The sequence below is a fragment of the Caretta caretta genome, chromosome 12 (genome assembly GCF_965140235.1).
Source record: "Caretta caretta isolate rCarCar2 chromosome 12, rCarCar1.hap1, whole genome shotgun sequence".
NCBI lineage: Eukaryota > Metazoa > Chordata > Testudines > Cheloniidae > Caretta > Caretta caretta.
Window position 1 is genome coordinate 32,904,219 of NC_134217.1, and position 25,656 is coordinate 32,929,874.

General features: G+C 42.5%; 1 long non-coding RNA gene across 3 annotated transcripts in view; it reads right to left on the reverse strand.

The window, feature by feature from the left end:
* Positions 1–23,775, reverse strand: part of LOC125645277 (uncharacterized) — a 344,743-nt gene extending 320,968 nt beyond the window's left edge. For 2 of the 3 annotated variants that reach the window (XR_012664599.1, XR_007359271.2), the window contains exon 1: positions 23,690–23,775. This is a non-coding gene — a long non-coding RNA (uncharacterized LOC125645277). The remainder of the gene's footprint in view (positions 1–23,689) is intronic. The other variant, XR_012664600.1, reaches the window with a different exon arrangement.
* Positions 23,776–25,656: the final 1,881 nt, after the last annotated feature.

Consider the following 25,656-nt stretch of genomic DNA (forward strand, 5'->3'; position numbering starts at 1 on the left):
AGGAGGGAGCTCCAAGCTGCGACCGAGGGGTTGGGAGGGCGGAAGGGGGATCAGGGCTGGGGGTGCTGGCTCTGGGGTGGGGCCAGGGATGAGGGATTTGGAGTGCGGGAGGGGGCTGTGGGTTGAGGCAGGGGGTTGGGGTGCAGGAGGGGGTGAGGGCTGTGGGCTTGGGATGAAGGGTTTGGGGTACAGGAGCGGGCTCCAGGTTTTGGGGGGCTCAGGGCTGGAGCAGGAGGCTTGGGGCTCGGGGTTGGGGCATGGGCTTACATTGAGCGGCTCCCGGTCAGCAGCACAGCAAGCAGGCTAAGGCAGGCTGCCTGCCTGTCCTGGCACCGCTCTGCACGCGCCCCAGAAGTAGCCAGCAGGTCTGGGTGCTAGGCGGGGTGGGCGCGCCAGGAGGCTCCACACGCCGCTCTCGCTCGCAGGCACGGCCCCCCTTCCCAGCTCCCATTGGCTGGTGCGGAGCTGGTGCTCAGGGCAGGGGCAGCGTGTGGATCTCTGTGCCCCCCCCCAGCCTAAGAGCTGGATCTGCTGGCCACTTCTGGGGTGCAATGAGGTGCCAGCCAGGACATGTCGGGCCTACCCTGCCTTAGCGGTGCTGACCAGGTTTTCCGGTTGAAAACCAGACACCTGGTCACCCTAACATCCACCCTACAAATTGCTCCACGCAGGCAAACCCCTGTCCTCTTGTGGGACCTCACTATCTTCAATGGGGGTCTGACAATGTAGAGCAGTTTACAACTGGACTTGTTGTTCATGGTTATTAATTTATTCAAAGCACCCCAAGGCGTACTTGGCTCCATAATCACATACACAGAGAGGCAAGGCCCTCCTCAGAAAAGGCTACAGCCTACACAACAAGGGATGACAGAATGGTGGGATGGGGGAGGAGAGACAGCAGTCATAACAATATTTATTCAGCCAGGACCTAGCCCTGCACCCAGTGAAGTCAATGGCACAGTTCCCATTGGCATCAATGCGCAGGAATAAGCCTTAAAAGACATGCACAAGGCATAGTTGAATTCATATTTTTAAATGCACAATAGCTTTCCTACTCTTTAAAAACTGGAAAATGAGGTTATTGTGGATAATTCAGGTATCTCGTGTCTGCAGATGAAGTGGATGTTTTCTATAGGGTTTACATTACCAATTAATGTTCCCATGTAACGAGCTATAATCCCCCCTGAGAAAGTCTGCTTCATCTGCAATATATTCCCAAAAGAAACTCAGAAATCTAACAACCCAAATTCAGCCTGACAATTAGTTTATTCTTAAAAAAAATTTTTAAAAGCGATAGCAATAAAAATCAGACATTTTAAAAGTAGCTTAATAAGAATGGACCAAATTCTGCTCTGATTTGCAATGCAGGAATTTCCACTGTAGTTTTCCTCTAGGAGAAAATGTCACATGACCAGTGAAGAGTGTCATGTCAACATTAAGAAAGGTAACAATATTCCATTATCTGTGCTCCAGTATGGTAACATAAATCTGTTTGTACTTAAAATGTTTAGCCAACTTCCCTGGAAAACAGTGGAAGCAAACAGGTGTTGAGAGTTAATTTGCAGTTTGCTACCTACAAGACCTCTCAATTTCACATATATTAAAAGTAGTGAAATTTATTACTTTCCTTGGCTTTTATTCACTAGCACTGCAAGAAAAACAACTGTTTTGTGGCAAACCATTTGTCTCGCCATAAACATATTGCTACTCCACAGGACTGACTCTCCTTTGACTGGCGCTGGTGTAAATCAGAAGTAATCCTATTGAAATTAATTGCATTATGCTGGTATGAGTAAGAGAAGAATCAGGCATGTATTTTGACACATTAGATTCCACTGCTGTTGAAGACAGAGCTATCACAGTTTATGTCCTGAACTATACGTTCTAAGGGATAATGTTCTTCTCGGAAGAGGTTATAGTACAATAAATGGCTCTTGCAGCTGATTAAATGCTAAATACAGAAGGAGGTGTTTGATAATCCCAAAAAAGTGCTTTTTAATGCCTATGCACCAACGTCACAAGCTTTGTTTCACTGCTGCAGAGGCCAAGGCTGGGGAAAAAGCTAAGTGGACAGTGTTACTACATCTTCCCAATTCCAAGCTGTTAAAGCAGCCCCTTTAGGGAGGCAGCTGGTGTAACTGAGAACAGCCCTATGACTGCTTTATCATGCAGCGGGGACTGGAGTTAGTGACTGTGCACCCTACTATCAGGTGCCTTAATGTCACCTTTTCCCCCCTTCCCTTTCCAGACTCATTCAGAGCACAACTCAGCTGGTCCATTGAGCTTAGGCCACAAATGTTTTGCTAGCCCCACAAGGGTTTGAAAGTTCTCTGCTGCTTCTTTCTTGGCAAAGGAATAATGGCTTTTGGTGATGGGGAGCACATGAAGAACTAGCTGAGAGCATAAAAGACACTTACCACTTGTTCAAGAGCTGGGTTAAAAAGTTAATAATGGCTTTAAGAAGTAGCTTGTGAGAAAAAATTATGCAATTACACAATTTAAAGTCAGGTTTCAGAGTAACAGCCGTGTTAGTCTGTATTCGCAAAAAGAAAAGGAGTACTTGTGGCACCTTAGAGACTAACCAATTTATTTGAGCATAAGCTTTCGTGAAAGCTCACGAAAGCTTATGCTCAAATAAATTGGTTAGTCTCTAAGGTGCCACAAGTACTCCTTTTCTTTTTACAATTTAAAGTGTGGCCTCTCAGACTGCACCTGCATTTTTCACACTTAAGTTGTTGATTATACATAGATCTATGAACGTATGTTGTATTTGTATCTGTAATTTAGGTAGACACATGGCTGCATCAACAAACCTGACCTCTTGCACACATGGAAAAAAATTACACTCACAAAATTGCAGGGGCCAGATTCGACGCAAATTTTGCTCCCAACATCAATAAGGCTTTCAGTGTCGTATGTGAGGGTAACATTTGATTTTTCTGAGCTGGAATCCCTCTCACTATATAATATAGACCCAGTTTTCAACATTTGGGTTGCAAAGGGTACTGCACACACAGCTTGCTGGCTTCATAATTTTTTCTGTCAATTAACTCAATTTTTAAACTAGTCAACAAATCTGGGTTTAAATTATTATTAAAATATCTGACTTAATCCCATGAAAACCAAGAAGTTCCAAGTTCCTAATTCTTGTTCCATCCTTAAATCCCCCATTTGGCAGCTGCCCATGAAGAAGGCATGAGGCTTCGATACCACAAGCGCAGAGAAGTCTGGGCACAAGAGGGTGTTGCTGGGAGAAGGAAATAGAATCAAGAAAGCACGACTGAACAAAGCAGTCACATGAATTATAAGACAGATCTGGTTTTTTGATAGCACAGTATTTGCAAACTGTTCCTTTCTGACAAGAAGTGTTTCTCGCTGTTTGAGTTTTGAGAGGCCTGTGATAAGTAGCATAACAGCAATTCTCTTTGAACTCAGAATTTCCTGGTTTTTGTGGGTCTCAATTTAAGTCATATCTCTGATAACTTTTTGTGGTTAATTATAAAAGAAGGGCAGACACAGAGACACTTAGTGGAGTGAAAATAATAATGCTTTGTACTTGTACAGTACCTTTTGCACCAAGGACCTCAGAGCATTTTCTAGATGGGTAATGTCCCCACTTTACAGATTGGGAAATAGATATACAAAGAAGTGAAGTATTTTGCCTTAGGTCATACCCCTAGTCGGTAGCAAGGCCAAGAGTATAATATTGTTTCCAGTCCCTTTTCTAAGCACTAGGCCACATTTCTTCTTGGTTAAAAACTCAAACGCACACAGCAACACATCCACAGAGGGAGAGAGAGAATTATTTAATTGAAGTAAGTACTTGTTTTTGGAGATTACTGTCTGTCTTGCCAATGCCCTAGTGACAGTCCTGTCTGCACCCATAATGAGGACAAACCCTTCTGTGGCTGCATGAGATCATGTTTTTCAGTGAAGCAGCACTAAATTACCATATTTGCTGTCATTTCCCCCACAACTCCCTCAAAACATTAGATTACCACAAGGGCATCCTTTATTTCCTCATTTTCAGCGTCGCTCCTGGTACGACAGAAAGACAGACTAACTTGACATACCTGCTTTGGGGGGTTGGGTAACAAAGATATTCAGTGTTAGGAACAGAAAATAGAAATCTTCCTGGAACTGCCAATTTTCTGGATCCTTTGAGGATTAGATCCAAGTTTACAATTTCAGTGAGCAATTATCTAAATAGAAATGCTCTAATTGCGCTAGGATTGTGTTTTCTCTGGAGTATTATTTCTTTCACGTAGCCTGCTGTTTATTTATATCCAGCTAAATAAAAGGTATGCTGAGCTTCTCAGTGATTTACGCTGAAGTAGGGATTAAGCTGCTGATACATGTGAGATTGCAACTCTGGTGTACAAAACCTTCCAGGGGCTATTCTTATTTACTGAACCTGGGCCCATTCCTCTCTTTGCCCTCTCTAGATTCATAACTTAATAGAAGACAAAACACAATTCTTCCTGGGTGATTGTCAGCGAACTGACTTGCTGCTTCTGAAACTGCTGCCAGCTTGGGAGGGAGAAGGGGACTTAGGCATCATTGAGAATATTCAGATGACGTCAGCTTATTCTGCATGTTACACATGTGGAGGAGAGAGACTGCAAAGCATGCATTGAATTGTGCCTCCATCGCTGACAACAGCTTACACTGATACAGTGGCTGTCATCTCCACATGCCTCAACAGCTCTGTGCAGTCAATACTGCAGCCATTCTGCGATAGAGGTCAGCACTGAGGCAGACAACCAAAACACTGAAGACCAAACCCTACTCTGAAGAAAGATGCCATTGAATCTTTAATTCCTAAAGAGAGCAGCAGGTTTTCAAAGATTAGTCCCCTGGTGTTTAGACCATCAAGTCATCTCCTTCACCTAAGAAAAGAAATCATATTACTTTGTCCTATTGTTTAAAAAAACAGTAACATTATATTCCAAACATCTCTCCTGAAAATTGTAATGAGCTTGTGGAACGTGTGCAGGTATATGCACATACATAGTGAGGAGAGGCAGTAACCCCAGCACAATTAAAACTGCAACCTCTGGCAGCCTGGCAAACTGGGCTCATTGGCTCTAAAGGGCCCCCAATCTCCTTTGTCTTGAAGTATAGCAAAGGATGTGATGGGGTCGGACAGGGGAAAGAATCCTCAGCTCCACAAGGGCTACAGACTGGCTCCTTGGAAAACAAAATCGGTGTCACAGGCCCAGAGATCCTCAGTGAAAACCCATAACCCATAAGTGGAATATGATTTTTAAAAACTGAAAGTTTCAAATATCGAAGTAGCAGCAGGGGGAGACTTCCTATTATACATCCCAACACTAGCAGCCACTTCTTCCCTTCATTTGACATTTCTAGAGGCTTATAAGCAGCAATAGAAGCACCTGTAAACCATACCTTAGATAATCTCTATGGAAACCTGTAGCTGACAGGCACGGTTTGATAAGCTGACCCCACAGGTAAGGAAAAGCAGAAGTAGAAGATATCCAGAGAGAGTGGAGACCTGGTGTACCTAATGAACAGGGGACTGCAAACAGAGGAGTTTGAGAGGGGGAGAAGGAGATTCCCCAGCTGAACGAGCAAATACTAGTCTTGGGGTGAGTGAGTTTGTTTGGCTGTTTGTGGTTTTTCTTTTTTTTTCAGTTTATTTCAGTTACAGGGTCAGCTGGGATTGTGTGTCTGGGGACTGTCTGCCTTTTTTCCCTGGATCATCCTTGATCATCTTTGATCAGCCTCAATCAGCCTTTGATCGCCCTCCCCTGGCGTGATTAACAAGGGGGTAGGGTTGACCTAGGAGAGAAGGCCTTAAAAGCCAGAGGCTAAGCAACCAATGGGAGCTAGCAAAGAGGGGAGTTTGAGGGAGGGAGTCATAATATAATTGCTATGGTTAGGAAGGGCCGCATGGACAGGGCCAGTGCTGTTCCTGTCTCCTCCACCTGTGTCTGTATCCAGACAGACAACCTAACCACGCATGCCTCTACCAAGATCCTGGTGTGGACTTGCAGAGACTGTGGCCTGCATTTCCCACTCTCAGAAAGCCAGGCTGGGGGGACCATCCAGTGTGAAAGGTGCCTGCTGGTGGAATCTCTCAAGAAGCAGGTGAGAGAGCTACAGGGGGAGGTGGCTAGGCTGAGGCGCATCTGTGCCCACAAGGAATTCCTCAAGAGTATTCATACAGAGATTTCCAAGGCTGAGGACGCTATCCAGCTACATAGAATTGCTGTCACACCACCAGGAGAGGAGGATATGGCTCTGTCATAGGGAGGACACTGGCTGCTGGTTACTTCTGGCAGCAGAATGTGCTCCACCCCTACTCCCAACCTACCCACCATGGTGATGGAAAACCGTTATGCTGCCCTGGCAATGAGCGATGAAGAATCGCCCTCAAAGGTGGAGGAGAAGAAGCCATGTACCTTCAAGGCTGGGAGGATCGCAGCCACCACTCACAGGAGGAAACCTAGGGTAGTGGTGGTTGGTAACTCTTCTCTGAGGGGGACAGAGGTACCCATCTGTCGCCCTGACATGGCATCCCGGGAGGAATACTGCCTGCCAGGGGCCTGTGTCTGAGATGTTACAGAAGGATTGTTGAGGATCATCCAACCCTCTGACTACTACCCCATGCTACTCATCCATGTGGGCACTAATGATACTGCGAGGTATGACCCTCAGCATATCAGAAGTGACTGCAGGGCTCTGGGAGCACGGATGAAGATGGTGGTCTCTTCAGTCCTTCCAGTCAAGGGTAGAGGCCCATGCAGAGACAGATGCATCCTGGAGGTGAATGCCTGGCTGCGATGATGGTGTCACCAGGAGAGCATCAGCTTCCTTGACCACAGGGTGCTGTTCCAGGAAGAAGGACTGCTAAGCAGAGATGGGGTCCACCTATCAAGGAAGGGGAAGAGCACGAGCATATTAACCTAGTGAGGAGGGCTTTAAACTAGGTTTGAAAGGGGCAAGTGACCAAAGCCCAGAGGTAAATCAAAAACATGGAGACCCGAGAGAAGGGTTGGAATTTGGGGGGGAGCATGGGCTGTTGTAGCAGAGATAAGGGAGAGACAAGACAAAACTGGGGAGGGGGGGCGGGAATCAAATCAGTATCTTAGGGGAGGGGGGGCGGGAACCAAATCAGTATCTTAGATGTCTGTATATTAATTCTAGAAGTATGAGGAATAAGCAGGAAGAACTTGAAATGCTCGTAAATACAACTATGACATAGTTGGCATCACAGGAACTTGATGGGATAATACACGACTGGAATACTGGTATAGAAGGATACAGCTTGCTCAGGGAGGAGGTGTTGCCTTATATATTACAAATGTATATACTTGGACTGAGGTTGAGATGGAAAAAGAAGACAGATTTGTTGAAAGTCTCTGGGTATGGATAAAAGGGGTAAAAAACAAGGGTGATGTCATGGTAGGGGTCTACTACAGACCACCTAACCAGGAAGAAGAGGTGGATGAGGCTTTTTTTAAGCAACTAGCAAAATCATCCAAAGCACAGGACTTGGTGGTGATGGGGGACTTCAACTACCCAGACATCTATTGGGAAAATAACACAGCAGGGCACAGATTATCCAACAAGTTCTTGGAATGTATTGGAGATACTTTTTTTATTTCAGAAGGTGGAGAAAGCTACTAGGAGAGAAACTGTTCTAGATTTGATTTTGATAAATAGGGAGGAGCTGGTTGAGATTTTGAAAGTGGAAGGCAGATTGGGTGAAAGTGATCATGAAATGGTAGAGTTCATGATTTTAAGAAACGGTAGGAGGGAGAAAAGCAAAATAAAGAAAATGGATTTCAAGAAGTCAGACTTTAGCAAACTCAGGGAGTTGGTAGGTAAGATCCCATGGGAAGCAAGTCTAAGGGGAAAAACAATTGAAGACAGTTGGCAGTTTTTCAAAGAGACATTATTAAGGGCACAAGAGCAAACTATCCCACTGCGTAGGAAAGACAGGAAGTATGGCAAGAGACCACCTGGCTTAACCAGAAGATCTTCAATGATCTAAAAATAAAAAAAAAAGTCCTATAAAAACTAGGTCAAATTACAAAGGATGAATATAAACAAATAAAACAAATATGTAGAGACAAAATTAGGAAGGCCAACGCACAAAACAAGATCAAACTAGCTAGAGACATAAAGGATAACAAGAAAACATTCCACAAATACATGAGACGCAAGAGGAAGACCAAGGACAGGATAGGCCTGTTACCCAATGATGGGGGAAATACAATAACAGAAAATGTGGAAATGGCAGAGGTGCTTAATGACTTCTTCGTTTCAGTTTTCACCAAGAAGGTTGGTGGTAATTGGACGTCTAAAGTAGTGAATGCCAGTGAAAATGAGGTAGGATCAGAAGCTAAAATAGGGAAAGAACAAGCTAAAAATTACTCATACAAGTTAGATGTCTTCAAGTCACCAGGGCCTGATGAAATGCATCCTAGAATACTCAAGGAGCTGACTGAGGAGACATCTGAGCCATTAGTGATTATCTTTGAAGAGTCATGGAAGATGGGACTGGAAAAGGGCAAATATAGTGCCAATCTATAAAAAGGGAAATAAGGACAACAAGGGAAATTACAAACCGGTCCGTTTAACTTCTGTACCCAGAAAGATAATGGAGCAAATAATAAAGCAATCATTTTGCACACCTCTAGAAGATAATAAGGTGATAAGTAACAGTCCACATGGATTTGTCAAGAACAAATTGTGTCAAACCAACCTGATAGCTTTCTTTGACAGGGTTACAAGCCTTGTGGATGGGGGGAAGCAGTACATGTGGAATATCTCGACTTTAGTAAAGCTTTTGACACTGTCTCGCATGACCATCTCATAAACAAACTAGGGAAATGCAACCTAGAGGGAGCTACTATAAGGTGGGTGCACAACTGTTTGGAAAACTATTCCCAGAGAGTAGTTATCAGTGGTTCACCGTCAAGCTGGAAGGGCATAACGTGTGGGGTCCTGCAGGGATCAGTTCTGGGTCTGGTTCTGTTCACTATCTTCATCAATGATTTAGATAATGGCATAGAGAGCACACTTAAGTTTGCGGACAATACCAAGCTGGGAGGGGTTGCTTTGGAGGATAGGATTATAATTCAAAATGATCTGGACAAACTGGAGAAATGGTCTGAAGTAAATAGGATGAAATTCAAAAAGGACAAATGTAAAGTACTCCATTAAGGAAGGAACAATCAGCTGCACACATACAAAATGGGAAATGATTGCCTAGGAAGGAGTACTGCAGAAAGGGAGATGGGGGTTATAATGGACCACAACCTAAATAGTGGAACACTGTTGCAAAAAAAGGAACATCATTCTGGGGTGTATTATCAGGAGTGTTGTTGTAAGCAAGACATGAGAAGATACTCTACTCCGTGCTGATTAGACCTCAACTGGAGTATTGTGTCCAGTTACGGGTGCCACATTTCAGGAAAGATGTGGACAATCTGGAGAAAGTCCAGAGAAGAGCAACAAAAATGATTAAAGCTTTATAAAACATGACCTATCAGGGAAGATTGAGAAAATTGGGTTTGTTTAGTCTGAAAGAGAGAAGACTGAGAGGGGGCCTGATAACGGTTTTCAAATACATAAAAGGTTTTTACAAGGAGGAGGAAGAAAAATTGTTCTTAACCTCTGAGGATAGGACAAGAAACAATGGGCTTAAATTGCAGCAAGGGAGGTTTAGGTTGGATATTAGGAAAAACTTCCTAACTATCAGGGTGGTTAAGCACTGGAATAAATTGCCTAGGGAGGTTGTGGAATCTCCGTCATTGGAGATTTTTAAGAATAGGTTAGACAAACACCTGTCAGGGATGGCCTAGATAATACTTCCATGAGTGCAGGGGACTGGACTAGATGACCTCTTGAGGTCCCTTCCAGTCCTATGATTCTATGATTCCAGAAAAGGAAACAAGAATAAGGAGAGTAACTCTAGATCAGGGATTGGCAAACTTTGGCCTGCGGCCCGCCAGGGTAAGCCCACTGGCGGACCGGGCCGGTTTGTTTACTTGCTGCATCCGCAGGTTCGGCCGATCGCAGCTCCCACTGGCCACAGTTCGCTGTCCCAGGCCAATGGGGGCTGTGGAAAGCAGCGCAGGTCAAGGGATGTGCTGGCCACCGCTTCCCGCAGCCCCCATTGGCCTGGAACAGTGAACCGCGGCCAGTGGGAGCTGCGATCGGCCAAACCTGTGGACGCAGCAAGTAAACAAGCTGGTCCGGCCTGCCAGGGGGCTTACCCTGGCAGGCTGCATGCCAAAGGTTGCCGATCCCTACTCTAGATAATGCACAAAATTTAATGTCTCAGGGGGCTTATTGGCAGATACCTAAAAATCTACCTGAGCATCATTTTCCTGGCTATAGGAAGCCTCCACTATTTTTTCCCCTTGTAATAGAAGGTTGCTCCTCATCATTACCGTTATACATATATAGTGTACACTACATTTCCTTCCTTCTGTATGATATATAGTAATCAGAGTTAAAATATCAGAAGCAATGTTTTTATTAGGTTTGCATCCATTTGTTTTGATTATAGTCCCATTTAGAAAAGACTGAAAAAGGTTAAACTAGAGTAGATACCAGACCAGCGGCTTTTTCAATCATGTCTGGGTTCTCATTTCAAGCTGCAAAATACATATATGGTAAGGTGTTTGTGCATGAGTCTGAACTTGTTTATTAATTATTTTTTTAATTATATAGGTATAAAAAGGAGTGCCTTTTTAAAGCCCTAGGCACCTCTGGCACCAAATGCTAATTAGCCACTAACCCCACCAAAGCTGACAAACTTGAAGCCCCTCATGCAAAACCACATGCATCTTTTGAAATGAGAAATAAGCTGGTTTAAAGCTGCCTTGCAACATCACCATGAAGATTACCGGCAAAGGCACCAATACCTAGTTACCTGACTATGGTGGGGCAGTGCCCCATCCCAGTCAGGAGAGGGTTAAAGAGCTCCTTTCGGCACAATTAGCCCCATCCCAGCACACCCGTGAGATCTATCAAGCCTGGAGACGGGTGGGTGCTTAAAAGGGAGGATCCCTGCTCAGAGCGAAGTGGCACTCAGCTAGATCTACTTACAGGCAGTGCTGGGTTTACAGTGGTACCATGGACTGGGGCCCATACTTAGAAGGGACCCCAGCCTGCTCCGCTTGCACTGCGCCCCGAGACTCTGCCAACCCGCTCGCTCTCCCGCCCACCACTTGCTCCTTTCTGCCTGCCCGCCGGCTGGCAGAGGGCGCCTCTCCACCCCCTGGCCCCACCTGCCGGCTCCTCTCTGCCACCTGGCTGGACCCCAGCGCACCTCCAGCTCCAGCCAATCTTTGCTTCCCACCACCTGCGGGACCCTGCCTGTCTCCCCAGAACTGAGCCACCTGGGACTAGTGCAGAAGCCTGGCCAGTCTCACCCAGTTGGGGGGGCAATATGGGAGGGGGGGCTTGGCTGGACCCTTCCAGGCAAGAGGGTAAAGGAGCATAGACCTGCCCCCAAGGGGAAGGGACATGCTGGCAGCACAGGGCTAGGCAGGCCACTGTGTGTCTGGTAACTGCCAGTTTGTAAACAGTGCACAAGCACTGGGCTGGGTGGAGCGGGGCCGCCCCCACCATGCCATGCCCCATTGCCACCAGCTGACCCCTTGCTCCGTGGACCGACCTCTCCACGCCATGTTCCATTGCCCCCATGGGGGCCCACAAAAAGTTAATCCGGCCCTGCTTATAAGCCTCTGTTGCCTGGACCCTATGGTGAGGTAGAGGGACTATCTTCCCCTTTTAAATCGTGGGCCCCTCAGCCTAGACCTCTCAGACCCCTACCCAAAGACTATCTTTTGCCTTGTGGGAAACACTGGGGTGAGCCAGGACTGCTTAGTAAACTGCAGGATTATTTTGTTTGTCTTTTTCTTTGCCTTTTGCAGTCATGCCCTCCCTCCACTTTATAATACATAGACATCCAGATGTAGTCATCATGCTTTTTGCCGCAAAGACTCAGCTAACTACGCTTTTAAGTGTTACCTCCTGAGACACTGGACTAGGCACTACTCAGCATAAGTAAGGGTGGCAGAGTTGGGCCCTTTGTAACTTTGTAGGTATTGATTCTGAACCCAAGTTTTATCATTTTTAATGAAATCTGAAATATTATTCCTGTTTTACATAATGGCAAGGCAAGATTTTTTTAAAATCATTCCCTTGTATCTGTCTTGTATTGACATGTTTTAGAAACCTACAATACACTCACACTACAGAGGACCTTTCACCTAATCTTTCTTCAACCTCCTCCATGGGTCATCTGCAGGGAATAAACTGTGTCTTGGTTTATTCAGGGGGGAGGGGCAGGTTGGACTATTTATACTTCTTACACACTAAAGTACTACTCGCCATCAGTAAGGATAGAAGAATCAATTGCATGGCAAAGAGAGAGCTGAGTGGGGGTTAGGTTTCTCTCTTTCAAGCAACGTGGAAGACAAGAAAGGCCTCTGTTGACCTGCACCAATGTAAAATGAGTAATGAGGGCAGTGAGAACAGCTTTTCCAATGACTGTGGCCCAGTTTCACCAGCATCAGTTTAGTCTACTTGAGGATTTAATCCACTTGAGATTTTGTTAGGTTTAAAATCTGATTTCTGGGTTAGAAACTTTTTTTGCCTCAATCTGTTTAGGTTATCTCTCTTTCTCTTACACTGTTGGCTTTTATGCTAAATGCTCCATTACGTCAAAATTCACCCAGAAAAGGAACAGTGCTCATTGAATTAATCCAGGTATTCATTCATTTCCAAAAGAATGTAAGGAGCCAGCTAAGTTTTCTCACAGCCATTTGCTCTGACTTCTTCCAATCATCCCATACTAAAGAAAGAGTCAGCAAGACTCCCTGAGAAGCTGCAAAAGGTGTTTAGTGGTTTGAAAACTCTTTGCTCAGGAACTAGGTTCTCTCTTGTGTTCATATAGTGCCTGGCACAGTTACTTCTGGGAGAATTCTGTGCTCAAAAATTAAAAATTCTGCACACTATTTCAAAATTCTACACATTTTATTTGTCAAAATGGCACCACGTAATTACACCCGTTTCAGTTACTTCTGGTAATGTTAAAATACCTGTCAGCAAGTATGTCTGTAACAATTCAGACAAAGTAAGATTTAGGACATTTTTTGACAAATAGATTCCTTACGAGACATATTAATACAGAACTTTGAGTAATATGTTTCTGTATTGGAGTTTAAATGAATTTCCTGCATACCTCAGAAGCAGTACAAAGGCTTGGGGGAGTCAGGGCTAATGGAGGAGCTGAGGGAAGGAACCTGGGAGTGAACCTGCAGGGTTGTTGGGTGTGGGTGAGAAAAGTATGGAACAGGGGATTTTGGGTGGGAGGGGAAGGATTGTTCGGGAATTGGGGAGCCTCCCCCATGCAGACCCTGGCTGACTGCCTAGCCTCTCCTATTGTCAGGTACATCTGCCCCCTTTCCTATGTGACACAGCAGCCCCTGTCCCATTCAACCCCTGGTTCAAATGCTGTCACCCGACTAGCTTCTGAGCCCGCACCTCAGTCTGTCCTCTCTCCTAGCCTTTCTGAACCTCAGTCTGTGACCCCCAGCAGCCCTGTGTGCTCTGTTCTCTCCGTCCTGTGCCTCCTAACCTAGCCCCACTGTGAGGAATGCAGCCTCTCCCCCTACCTCTCTGCCCTCTCTTGTGGTGCCACAGCAGCCCCTGGTGGGAGAAAGGTGCAATTGCAGCACCTCCCCAGCAGAATCTTATATTCTGCAAAGAAAAAAAATCTGCAGGGGCTATGAATGCTGCATGTGTGCAGTGGCACAGAATCCCTTCAGGAGTACACAATGACGCTCCAGTCCCGACTGGGGCGAATGGATATTGCAGTAAAATGTCTTATAAATAAAAATAGACTTTATACTTTCAACACCTTGGTTGCTAAGGTTGCTCTTTAAGTCAGGGGAGATGCGGGAAGCCACATTGTGATCTGACTTGCACTTAGATTAAGCCAGATTCTTTGTCATGTTCTAGGCCAAGAACCTATATAAACAAGCACTCCTTTATCCTCAGGTTTGTCTGTGCCTCCAGTCTTTGGATTAACAGCCTCCATTTATTTAGTTACATTCTGATATCCACATATGCAGTGCTGCCAACTCTTGCAAACTGATTGTGAGTCATGAGATTTTGCTCCCGGCAGGAAGAGCTCTTGCAATGACCCAAGAAGCTCCTTCATGCCTGTGATTTTTCTCCCCTCTCCCCGCTCCCCTTGGACTAGGCATACATGCAGCTACGTATGATAGCCTTGGGTCTAAGAACCCCAAACCTGCCTTGCTACTGAGCCCTACTTTTATGAATGTGTCCTGAGCAGAGTCAGGGTTGGGGCAGCAGAAGGCTGGGTAAAGGGAGGCAGGGGGAAGAGTTGTTGTTGGGCCTGGCCTCCTGCTGCACTGGGCTTCTCCTCTGCCCAGGGCCCACTGGCCACTTTTCCTCAATCTCCGCACCACCACCTCCTACTGCCCTGGGGGGGCCTTTTCTTCCTGGGGCCTGGGGAGTCTGAAGTGGTGCTGCTGGGAGCCAGGCAGAGGAGAAGTCTGAGCCAGCAGGAAGGAAGAATAATTTAAAATTTAATTAGTTTGAGCTATTTAATTTGGACAAATAATTCTGAGATTTTTTAAAACTTCAATATCTTTGTTACCAAAATTATAAGGAGAATGACTTACAATTTTTGCAATGCTTTGTGAGTGAAATTATTTTAGAAAAAATATCTGAGCATTATAAATACAATTGCTGCACTGAGGAATAGCCAGCTCTGCTTGAGTAAGGATTTTCCAGCCGTTTGCAAGGCGGCTGATATTGTAAAGATGGTCGCAGCTCACAAATCTTTATTGGAAAACTAGTTATACAGGGAGAGTGCTTTGTGTTTCTTAGACAGTCATTGTTCATTTTCCAGCTCCATTTTATAGCCCTTGTACAGTATATTATAAAGTAACATGATTCTTTGTCTTATTTATGATGAAGGGGCAGGTGACTGGGCAGGAGACTGTAGGGGGTAGTCAGAGCCCCAAAAATCAGGGAGGAAGGTTGAGGAGGGAGATGGGGGTAGGGTAAAGGAAGTGGGAAACTAAGAGGGAAGAAAGTGAAGACTGTACTAGGAAATGGATGACAGCTCCCCTATCTTAGGGGAAAGTGGAGTCTCCATCTGAGCAGCCAGGAAGAGATACACGTTTCTGTGGGCTCTAAAGGTTGACTTTTCAACCTGAAACTATCAAACACCCATTGGCAAATGAGTAGAGGGGAATGAAAATCAAAACATTCTAAAACCCATGATTTGATGGGGAGTGGCTTTTTTTAATCTCGTGACTTTGGGGCTAATTTTTTTTTCAACCTGACTCTTGATTTTGGATCTCTTGAGGTTGGCAATACTGCAAATATTTCCTATTGTCTTACTGACATCATGGCTGAAGACTTGGAACCTGCTTTTTCCATTGATCTGCACCTTATGGAGGCATTTATAGCAGTGAAAACTCAGTGTAAACTGTCAGCAAATCAGAATGGTAGACTTCTACACCACATTCCACTGCTGCAAATGACTACACAAATGCAGGGCAATGGAGAACCAAGGCTCTGGGCATCTGAAGGGATTTTGTTACCATAGTTTGACACAGGAGAATGCAGAAGCTAATGTGCCCTCATGTTTTTAGCAATCCATGTTACTGCTATGAAGTTCTCAACCAACACATCTCAATCCATAAGTAGATGCCTTTAGTGAAAAGGTTCTCTTACTTAATTTAACAGTGGTTTAGTCACATTCTACTCCGTATTACACCAATCAATTCTGTTGACTTAAGGTGTCAGGTAAACTTGTACAACTTTCACTTATTTGGTTTGTTGCCTCTGAACTCAGGTTACTCTGGAAAATGTCTTAAATCCCTTTATTGGCCTAAATTCTCTTCCATGAAAGTGGTCCAAAGTAATGGAGCAGAATTTTGTTGATTCATTATGGACAACTACACTTGTTTCCTTGGGTCTTAAGACACAATAGGTAATTGCTATAAGCTTTTCTTCTTCCCTTTTCTGTTCTATTAGGTTGAACTTTGCAGGGAAGTGGTTTGTCTCAGATAAAGGCTCCATTCTGGAAAGCTTACCTAACCCTTATGACTTTTTGGATTTTATCCATGTATCCAGATCAGCCATGTAATTTTGTTTATAAAACTATTCCTTACAGCTTTTGCCAGCTCCTATATTAAACACAACACATGCTATAACTTACATTAAAGTGTCTGCCTCAAGTTGTTGTCTGCACTTCTTGTGCACCTGCCTTCTGGTTCAGCAGTTGGTATATCTGCATGATGATCCATGGCACAGACATTGCCTGTCTAGCTATCATTCTAAGATGCTTCCTATTTCATACATTCAAGGTAAGTGCCTTTCATCCACATACCTGCTTTTTACAAAAGAAAAATAATCAAGAAGAAAGTGGCTAGCAAGTATAACTAGGATCTTGGAATTAAATTATAGATGGCCTTCATATCAGCCCAATTTTTGTTAAAAGCTTAACTTTCAAAACAATTCTGTCTCCAGTTCATTTTATAGTTGATCTTCCTTAATGAGATTAAAGGAAGTGTCAGTATCCTGAATGCTAAATCTCAGATTGGATAATGTCTGCTTTAAATTCAGAAATGAAAGATCTTTGCATCCTGAAGCTACAACTTTTAATTTTATCCTGAGTTTAAATTTTTGCTTCAACTCTATACTTCAGCAGCTCAGCTTCAATGTAAGACACACAGAGTATTGAATCATGTTACTGAAAGCGGTAATGCTGTATTTATGTACAGTACATTCTCTTCTGGCTTTTGTCTAAGTAGTACAAATGCTACTGACTTGATCTAAATATGTTCTTTGGACTCTGCTCCTAATATCCTGTGTGTATGACGATCTCATTTGCAGTTGACTCACTAATAAAACAGACTTCTCTCTTACACATACTCAGACAATATATTTTATATTGAGCTTATGCTCAAATACATTGGTTAGTCTCTAAGGTGCCACAAGTACTCCTTTTCTTTTTGCGAATACAGACTAACACGGCTGTTACTCTGAAACCAATATATTTTATGTTAGTATAAAACCAACACTTTCAACATGAAAACCCTTTCAGTCTCATATTGTAGCCAATATACACTAGAAACATTGGGCCAAATGCATTCCTGGGGAATTTCAACTAGCGATTAATTTGACCCATTGGCTAATAAATCCAACAGTAAACCAACCTCTTTTCACAGGGAATACAGCCTTATTATTCTGTAGGTGTTCAAGGACTACAGAAATTTCCACATTCACATTTATATTACAATATGAGATGTTGGAGACAAAGTTGCTTACAACGGAGTCTTTCCACAGTGCCCAAGGAATTAAACAAAAAACAGATAGTAAATATTTGAGTGGAACATTAACTAAAAGAACCTAACATACTTTCCAACACTTCTGTTCCATTGTCAGTCATGTCCTTACATCCAGAGCTGGTCCAAAATGCGTACAGAGTCAAGCAAATAAAATGTTGCAATGAAATGGGAAAGACTTTGTTTTACTTTATCTAGAGCAGCAAACAAGATATTTATTGCATGCACACACTTAACATTACTGTTACCAGCAAACAGTCTGGAGACGTGTCTTCCATGCATACACATTAAGGGTCTGATTTGTGCTGCCCTTGAACTCTGTTCCAAAACTCTGTACTGACACCCTGCTCTTTCCCCTGCCTTAGTCTAGTCTTTAAGCCCAGGTGCCTTAATACGGATGCTGATTAAGTTGTCTAAAACTGGGATATAGGAGCCTAAGCATGAATTTAGGCAAATAATAATTGCACCCAAATTTGAAAGTTGAGCCTGTTGTGTTTGCAGTATGGGGGGAGTGGGGAAGGCATTAGCTTTTGTTGGTTTTGTCAATTGATGGTATTTAATCATTGTCTTGGTCATTGTGGGCCTAGCTTTGAAAATTGGTTGCCTAAAATTATGTGCTATTTAGGCACCCAGCTTTGAGAAATAGACTGATAGTTGCTATTGTAACTATTGTTTGGTGATTTGCTACCTGGGGGCTATAAAAATAAGATGGAATGTAGTAGCAGTGCTGATGGGCTCTGAAGACATCCAACCATCTTCATCCATAGGAGGTTGCCATGATGTGGGACAGAGACCTTTAAGCTTCAGGGTCTTAGTCTCCCATTTTGGTATTTGACATGTATCTGTATGTGCCAAACTCTTGTGTGATGGGATGAATGACCACAAAAATAGTAATTGAAATATCAGAAATGAAACCAGAGTTGAATCCCAAATAGAGAGAATTGCCAGAGATACAGAGAAAACTGGAGGGGAAAGGAAGAGAGAATTGTACATGGCATTTATAAAAATAACTTGAAAATTCCAATACTTTACAAAATCAAGAAAAGGGAAATTGAAATTAAACATCCGAAAATAAATGGAATGCTACACTAATATTTATACACTGTGTATGTCAGAAAGCTGGGATGATATCAAATGAATTTGCATTAAACAAGAAAACAACTTCAGGAAAAACAAAAGAACAATGGCGTAATTTAACGAATCTGTATTTGGGTTAGTGCCAGCTGTAGGCGCTTTCGAAAGGATTTCGTACAGAATTATTTTTAAAACTCATTTTCTGGGAAAGTGTAAAATTCTGGTAGTTTAGAATCTCACAGTAAATACTCCAAACATTGAGGGACATATTAATACTATTAATTCTCCTAATTTTGTATTAAATTATATATAAATGTAAGCTGCTTTGCAACAAAGGTTTGGAGCTCTGCCAGTGAGGCTACATTTAATATGTATTATTTATGACATTACAAACGTAAGGACTTGAGGGTGCGTCTTATGGGTGGAATAACTACCATCTCCTGTGCTAAATACCCACAGAGTCTGGGGGCTGAGGAATTTCTTCATCCTCACTGAATCATTATCACTGAATTAATGGCAAAAACCATCAAGCCACTCTATTGAAATATATCCTCCAACACCTCCCCCCCGCTGCAAACTATAGTGATTAGTCACTAACTAACAGGCTCTTCCCTTGTATGTCTAAATGTGTCTTCTCCATACTCATTCTCTGCTGCCTTTGACAGTATCAACCAGCCATTTCTCCTTGAAACCTTCTCTGCCTAGTTTTTCTCTACACTACCTTCTGTAGATTCTCTTGGCATTTCCCAAGGAGCTGTTTGGGGCCCTCTCCTTTTTGACCTTCTCTGCACTTGTCATCTGGTTGCCCTCCTTCACTCCCAAAGTTTTTTTTCACCTACCAGATACCAACAGCCCTCAAATCTACTTTTCCCCCTCCGTGACCTCAGCTCTGGTTCCCATTTCACCACTTTCTTAGACTTAATATGAAAATTGAACTTCTCATTTTTCCTACAAAAGCCTCTTCCAATCATGCCTAATTCTCCAATAATTTAACTTTCCACTGCGTTGATACAAAAAAAATCCAGGGGGGCTACATTAATAATAACAACCAGTGTAGTACATCTAAGATATGTCTACCGTCGTGTAACAGATGGATTTTGCATGTTTAGGCCTTGCTGCTATTTTTATCTTCTAGTATCAATACAAAAGTCATATTAGTAACAACAATTATATTAAAATAGAGAAAGAAAAGCATCAAGCTCACATGTGGGAGAGATTTGTTTTCTACACTGTAATTCTCAAGAGCCAAGCTGGGTGAGGTAATACTGTTTATTGGACAAACTTCTGTTGGTGAAAGAGACAAGCTTTCAAATTACACAGCATGTCTCTTTCACCAATAGCAGTTGGTCCAACAAACAATATTACCTCACCCAGCTTGTCTCTCTAAGATCCTGGGCTAACACAGCTATAACACTGCAAATGATATTCCAAAGGACAGATGAAATTAGATACCCAGAAAAAGCTACTTGGTTCAGAAGAGAACACAATTTTCATTGACTGCAACTGAGTTTCAGTCAGCATACAGCTGATTTACACAAAGGATCTGATTAGTTTAAATGGTTCCATACCTCTATCAGTAACCTCAGTGAAGTTTTTGTTGGTGTTTTTTTAAAAGCAGCTTCCTGATTCTGTACATGACTTTCTTCAGCCATTCATGAGCCAGGATTTTCTACCTGTACAATAAATTTACCAAGCCCGGCAAACTCCACCAGCTTTACACTTTCCTACAAATTATTGCCCTAGCACACTATAATTGGCATAATGTATTTCCTCCATTGTGGTAAAATTAATCTCATCACCATTGTAACTGTTAAAAACCAGACTGCCACACATTGTCAAGGTCTCCAGGTCACTGGTATTATACTTGCCACCCCTACTCCAACAGCTCTATGTCAGTGGGTAGCATAACTCAGCCCAGCTGAAAGCCAGTACCATTCATTTCAGTACTTTAAAGCAACATACCTCATACAGATTAAATAATTTTTTAAAAAAATTTACAGCTGTTATTTTTGGTGCCTGGTCCCTGGTGGGCTATAAAGGAAACGTATGAGACTGGATAGATCCTAGTTGGGAATTCTACTATGTGAGTTTTACTGCTTGGAATTTTGGTCCAGCCAATCTGATTGTTATGTTTTTGCAGCCCATTCTATTATGATGAAACAACAATGGCTGATAACATTTCCTTGTAAATGCTCAAGTATTCCCAGCTGACTACTGTATTTTGGAACTGTTCATATTGTTGCAATGAAATCCTTATCTTTGAAACCATGGACCTGAGTTACAAAGGTCTCTTGTGCTAATGGACTTTTCCTAATATCCAAACAGTGTGAAACTTTCCCAAAGGACCTTTCACCTGGCCAAATTCTAGACTTTGTCTAGAATCTCAGGGTTTCAGCATATTTCTCTGGCTATCTAGCCTCCCACCACAGTCCAATTTTTTGGTTCACCACAAAATCTTTCTTTTTAAAAACTCTTTGTCTCTCTGCCATTGGAGGCACTTCCTGGTCTGTTGCTGGAGAAGCAGAAGGTCAGCAGTACTGAAAATTCACACAAAAATTGTAGGAAAAAAGAAAACTACCTATATATACGTTTGAGGGAAATGTTGCTAAAGTAAATGATGATGAATATTCTCAATGTGAGGAATCAAACACCAAAACAAATATCTATCTGGCTGTTGGCTGCACTGGATGTGTTGTAACAACTCCAGTCTTCTCAATACGCTCTTTGTTCTGTAACGTTGAACGTAGGAGACTGGTTGTATCATATTCTGGGCACCTCCTTCTAGCTGCTTCATGCCTTCACTTGACAATGCACTGAGTGCACTCAGCTCTTGTCAGGGTGAGACCCGGAATAGTATCCCTTTTCCGCCAGCACTTAAGAAATGCCCAAGGAAGCAGGCAGGCCAGGTGTTAAGAAAGGAACAGATAAGACAACAAATGAGAGATGGTTCAGTGACCTGAAAGAGGCCAGACAGAAGCTGAAACTTAACATTATAAACAGGAGGTTATGTAGCTCATCTAAAAATAATCATTCTATTTTTGTGTCTTAGCATTCCCAGCTGCTGCCTGCTGACCCAGGAAGAGAGGGCCAACAATGGGAAAATCAAGCCCAGCTCCCCCTCAGCAATGCAAAACACAATACCCTACGCTGGTCCCAATGCCACTTTCTAGACCAATAGGAAAGCTGTTTGCAGGCAGCTAACTGTCTTCTAATTGAATGAACTAACCCGGATATTAAATAAATACAACAAATCCTGCAGAATGACAAATAATCATCAGCTCTGGCTACAGCTTCCCTGCTGTCCATATGACAGTCAACACACAGCTTCCGGTGCCATTTTATAACAAGAAATCTCTAGGGCATCTGACCCCATCCTTTACCTTCCCTTTCCTCCACTCCATTTTATGCATATCATCATCATAGTATGCCATCCGACAACTCAATATAATTGATAGTCTCTGGTCGAGAAGATCCCAGAACTGGAATAATAGTTGATGGTGCACATCAGCGTAAAACAGCAATAGCAGTTATCTGGGAAAAGCCTGGATAAACACGCCAGCACTATGACCACCTTTAACCAGCTCCAAGAGACCTTCACTTTCCCGGGTACTAAATTTTCTCAAAAAACTGAGTATCATATTCTGCTATAGAGGAATGGCTGCTGCCATGACCAACAGTTTCAAATGGTTTTCATACTTTGTTTCATGCAGATTGATAAAATTAAAGATGACCCCAAACCAAAGAATTTAGATCTCATATCAAACCCACAGCCTCATCCCAAAGATGAGAGGTGCTTGGAACAATTGGGGTTGTTCCAGCTTACCCAGGAGAGAAGGGGTAACCACAAAAAGCAAGATCCAGGACTTTGGTTTGGGTCCTATCAGCAGCTCACATTTTTTCTCCACAATAAAAGTTTAAGTAGCCATGAGTTAGTTCTGTCTTTCCTGGCTGACTATTGGCTCCGTTTTAAGATGCCATGCACACTAAGGGACCCCATACAAATGTTGAACCACCACCATCATCACCAGAAGCAGCAAGAGCACCATTGATTCATTTTAGGGAGCAATCTGTAGTCTTTTGAACCGTTATCCTTACAGAAACATTAATTTAATAAAAGAAAAATACTGTATATCACCATCCTCAAAATATCAGTGTTAATATTGTATTGGTTATTTGTATTCAAGGAACACTTAGCATTTATACATAGTACTTTACTTACTTCAAATCACAAACATTAACTAATGGATGCAACATCATGCTCAGTTTGTGCGGTAGTTTTTGTGAAGTGTGAAAACTGCAGATGAAGATTAGATTCAAACTCTTTTCTACTAGTGAGCCAAGGCTGGATTTCAACTCCAGTCTCTAAATGGCAACAGCCAATGCATTTAGCCTAACAAACAGTGAAAGAATATCAAATAGTAAAGCTGGCTAACAAGGAGCCACCATCCCACAAGATGAAAGTGTGTCTTGTCTACATTATATGAAGCTGTCTCCTATACAGAGTTGGCTCTCAGAGACCTAAGGAGGCAGAAACACATTACCAATAGAAATAATTTTCTATTTCAGCTTTGTTTTTTTAAATTCAGCATATTAAAAGGAAAAGATCTATTAAGATTAAAAAATGTCAAAATACACTCATGTCGCTAATCCCATTCTCCTTGAGAGACAGAAAGCAAGCATCGTGGCTCAAAACAGCCAAACTCAACACTGACAATCAGAGAGGTTAAAATAATATAGGAACAATAAGAAATGTGCTTTGAACTGTCAGCCCCTTCACTTCGTTAACTGCACTTAGGATTTTATTTACAAATAGAGAAATATGTCCTGTTTCTTGACATTCCTAAAACAAGCAGAAGTACCAACACTAATGAGTTGTGAAAAATATTATACCAGGGCGATCCTAGGCCAATAGGGGATCTGGTACCCTGCCGCTATCCCCCCAACTTCCTTTCCTCCCAGCAATTTACTGTGAAGGAAGACAACTGTAATCCCCATATGTCCTCCAGACTCCTATCAGTTGCAATCCTGGTTCACTGGCACGTGATATGACAGTCAATACAAAGGATTATGGGGCACATCTAAGACCAAGGGGCTGCCAGAACTGAGTTCCATCTGCAGCACCATCCTGCTAGCAGAGACTCGAACACCAGGATCAGTGTTTCAGGTTCCCTTGTTGCTACTGCTCTAGCCTTTATGCCATCTATTCTTGGTCCCTCTGAAAAACAAAACCCACAGACCTTTCAGCAGCATGGCTGTCTATCAGAAGATGGGTGAAGAGCTGATTGGAGGTTTTCCAGGATAAAATAGCTCAAGACTTTTACCTGATTAAAAAAAAAAAAAAAAAAAAGTCACCTCAGTAAAATCCAGTCACTTTAATCCATCAATATGATGGCAAATGGTAACATACTGTAAACTTCCAATGAAGTGAGCTGTAGCTCACGAAAGCTTATGCTCAAATAAATTGGTTAGTCTCTAAGGTGCCACCAGTACTCCTTTTCTTTTTGCGAATACAGACTAACACGGCTGCTACTCTGAAACCTGTAAACTTCCAGGGGCTATATACTGTACCTTTCTATTTCATTTTAACACACATTCCAGGCTAATTGTGGAAAAACCTGTAACTCTGCTTGGAATTGCTTTGTTTCTGTTAAGTTTTTTTGTGTCTGTTTGTTTTAAACTAGAATCAAGATCCTTGACATGCCCCAGGTCATAATCCTTCCCTATTGCACAGCAAGCAGTAAATGCCAGCATGATGATTTAACATGCTTATCTGGAGAGTATGTGATTACAGCCACTTTAAAATTAGTGCAGCTTGGGTATAAAATACTTTATGATGGGTATATTACCAGTGATGCTAGAATTCAAAAGCAAATTTATAGCTTCCAAGGCCAGAAGGGACCATTGTGAATATCTAATCTCACCTCCTGTATAACAGAGATTCATAGAACTTCCCCAAAATACTCCTAGGGCATATCTTTTAGAAAAAATCCAATTTCAATTTAAAAATGGTCAGTGATGAAGAATCCTTGATAAATTGTTCCAATGATTAATTACTCTCGCTATTAAAAATGTGTGCCTTATTTCCAGTCTGAATTTGTCTAGCCTCAACTTCCCAGCCATTGGATTGCATTATACCTTACTCTGCTAGACTGAAGAGTCCATTATTAAATATTTGTTCCGCATGTAGATACTTATACACTGTAATCAAGTCACTCCTTAACCTTCTCTTTGTTAAACTAAATAGATTGAGCTCCTTGAGTCTACCACTGTAAGGCATGTTTTCTAAATCCTTTAATCATTCTAATGGCTCTCCCCCCTGCACCCTCTCCTATTTATCAACATCCTTGAATCGTGGACATCAAAACTGGACAGAATACTCCTGCAGTGGGCGCACAAGCGCCAAAAAGAGAGGTAAAATAACTGTCTACTCCTACTCGAGTCCCATTTATGCATCCAGTATTTATGAAATACAGTAAAATATTCTATATGAGCTTTAGCTGCAAGTGATGAAAAAAAGTTATAATATCAAAAGGGACTTTGGATAGTTTTTCAATTCATAGAGACAGGTTATAATATCAACCAAGCACACAGTCTGAGGGGGTTTGAAAGTCTGGGATGTGTTGTATTAAAAACCGGATACAACTATTTTTGCAATATACACTAGACTACAGTTTTATCCCAAATATAAAATCATAGATAAAAACAAGTGCAATGCAGATGAACTATAGAATGACCTTGTATGTCTGAATGAGCGTTACAACTAGTGCAACGAGTTCAAGCGGCCTGTTAAAATACTCTTGAAAATATTCCAGTCAGATAGGAGCTCCTGTATTCTATATACATAAGGACTACTTCCAAAATACCCTTTATATAGTTGCTATGATGCCAGTTCATTTAAAAAAAAATTAAAAAATAACAATCAGAGTTTAGGTCTTCTATCTTTGCCAAACAGAAAGGAAAGGAGCATTTATAAAGTTAGGGTTGTTTATCAACAGTTATATTATTTGCATGGTGATAGCACTTAGTGTCTCCAAGCCATGTATCACAGCACCATTGTGCTCGGTGCTGTAAAATAACACAGTTGCAGGACAAGAGCTGAGGATGACAAAGTTCAACTAAAGTTACTTATTCTACTAGTGTTACTTGAAGTGTCAAATAGACTAAAAAGACAAGGAGGTAGAAAATAAAGCATGATTGTGTGAAT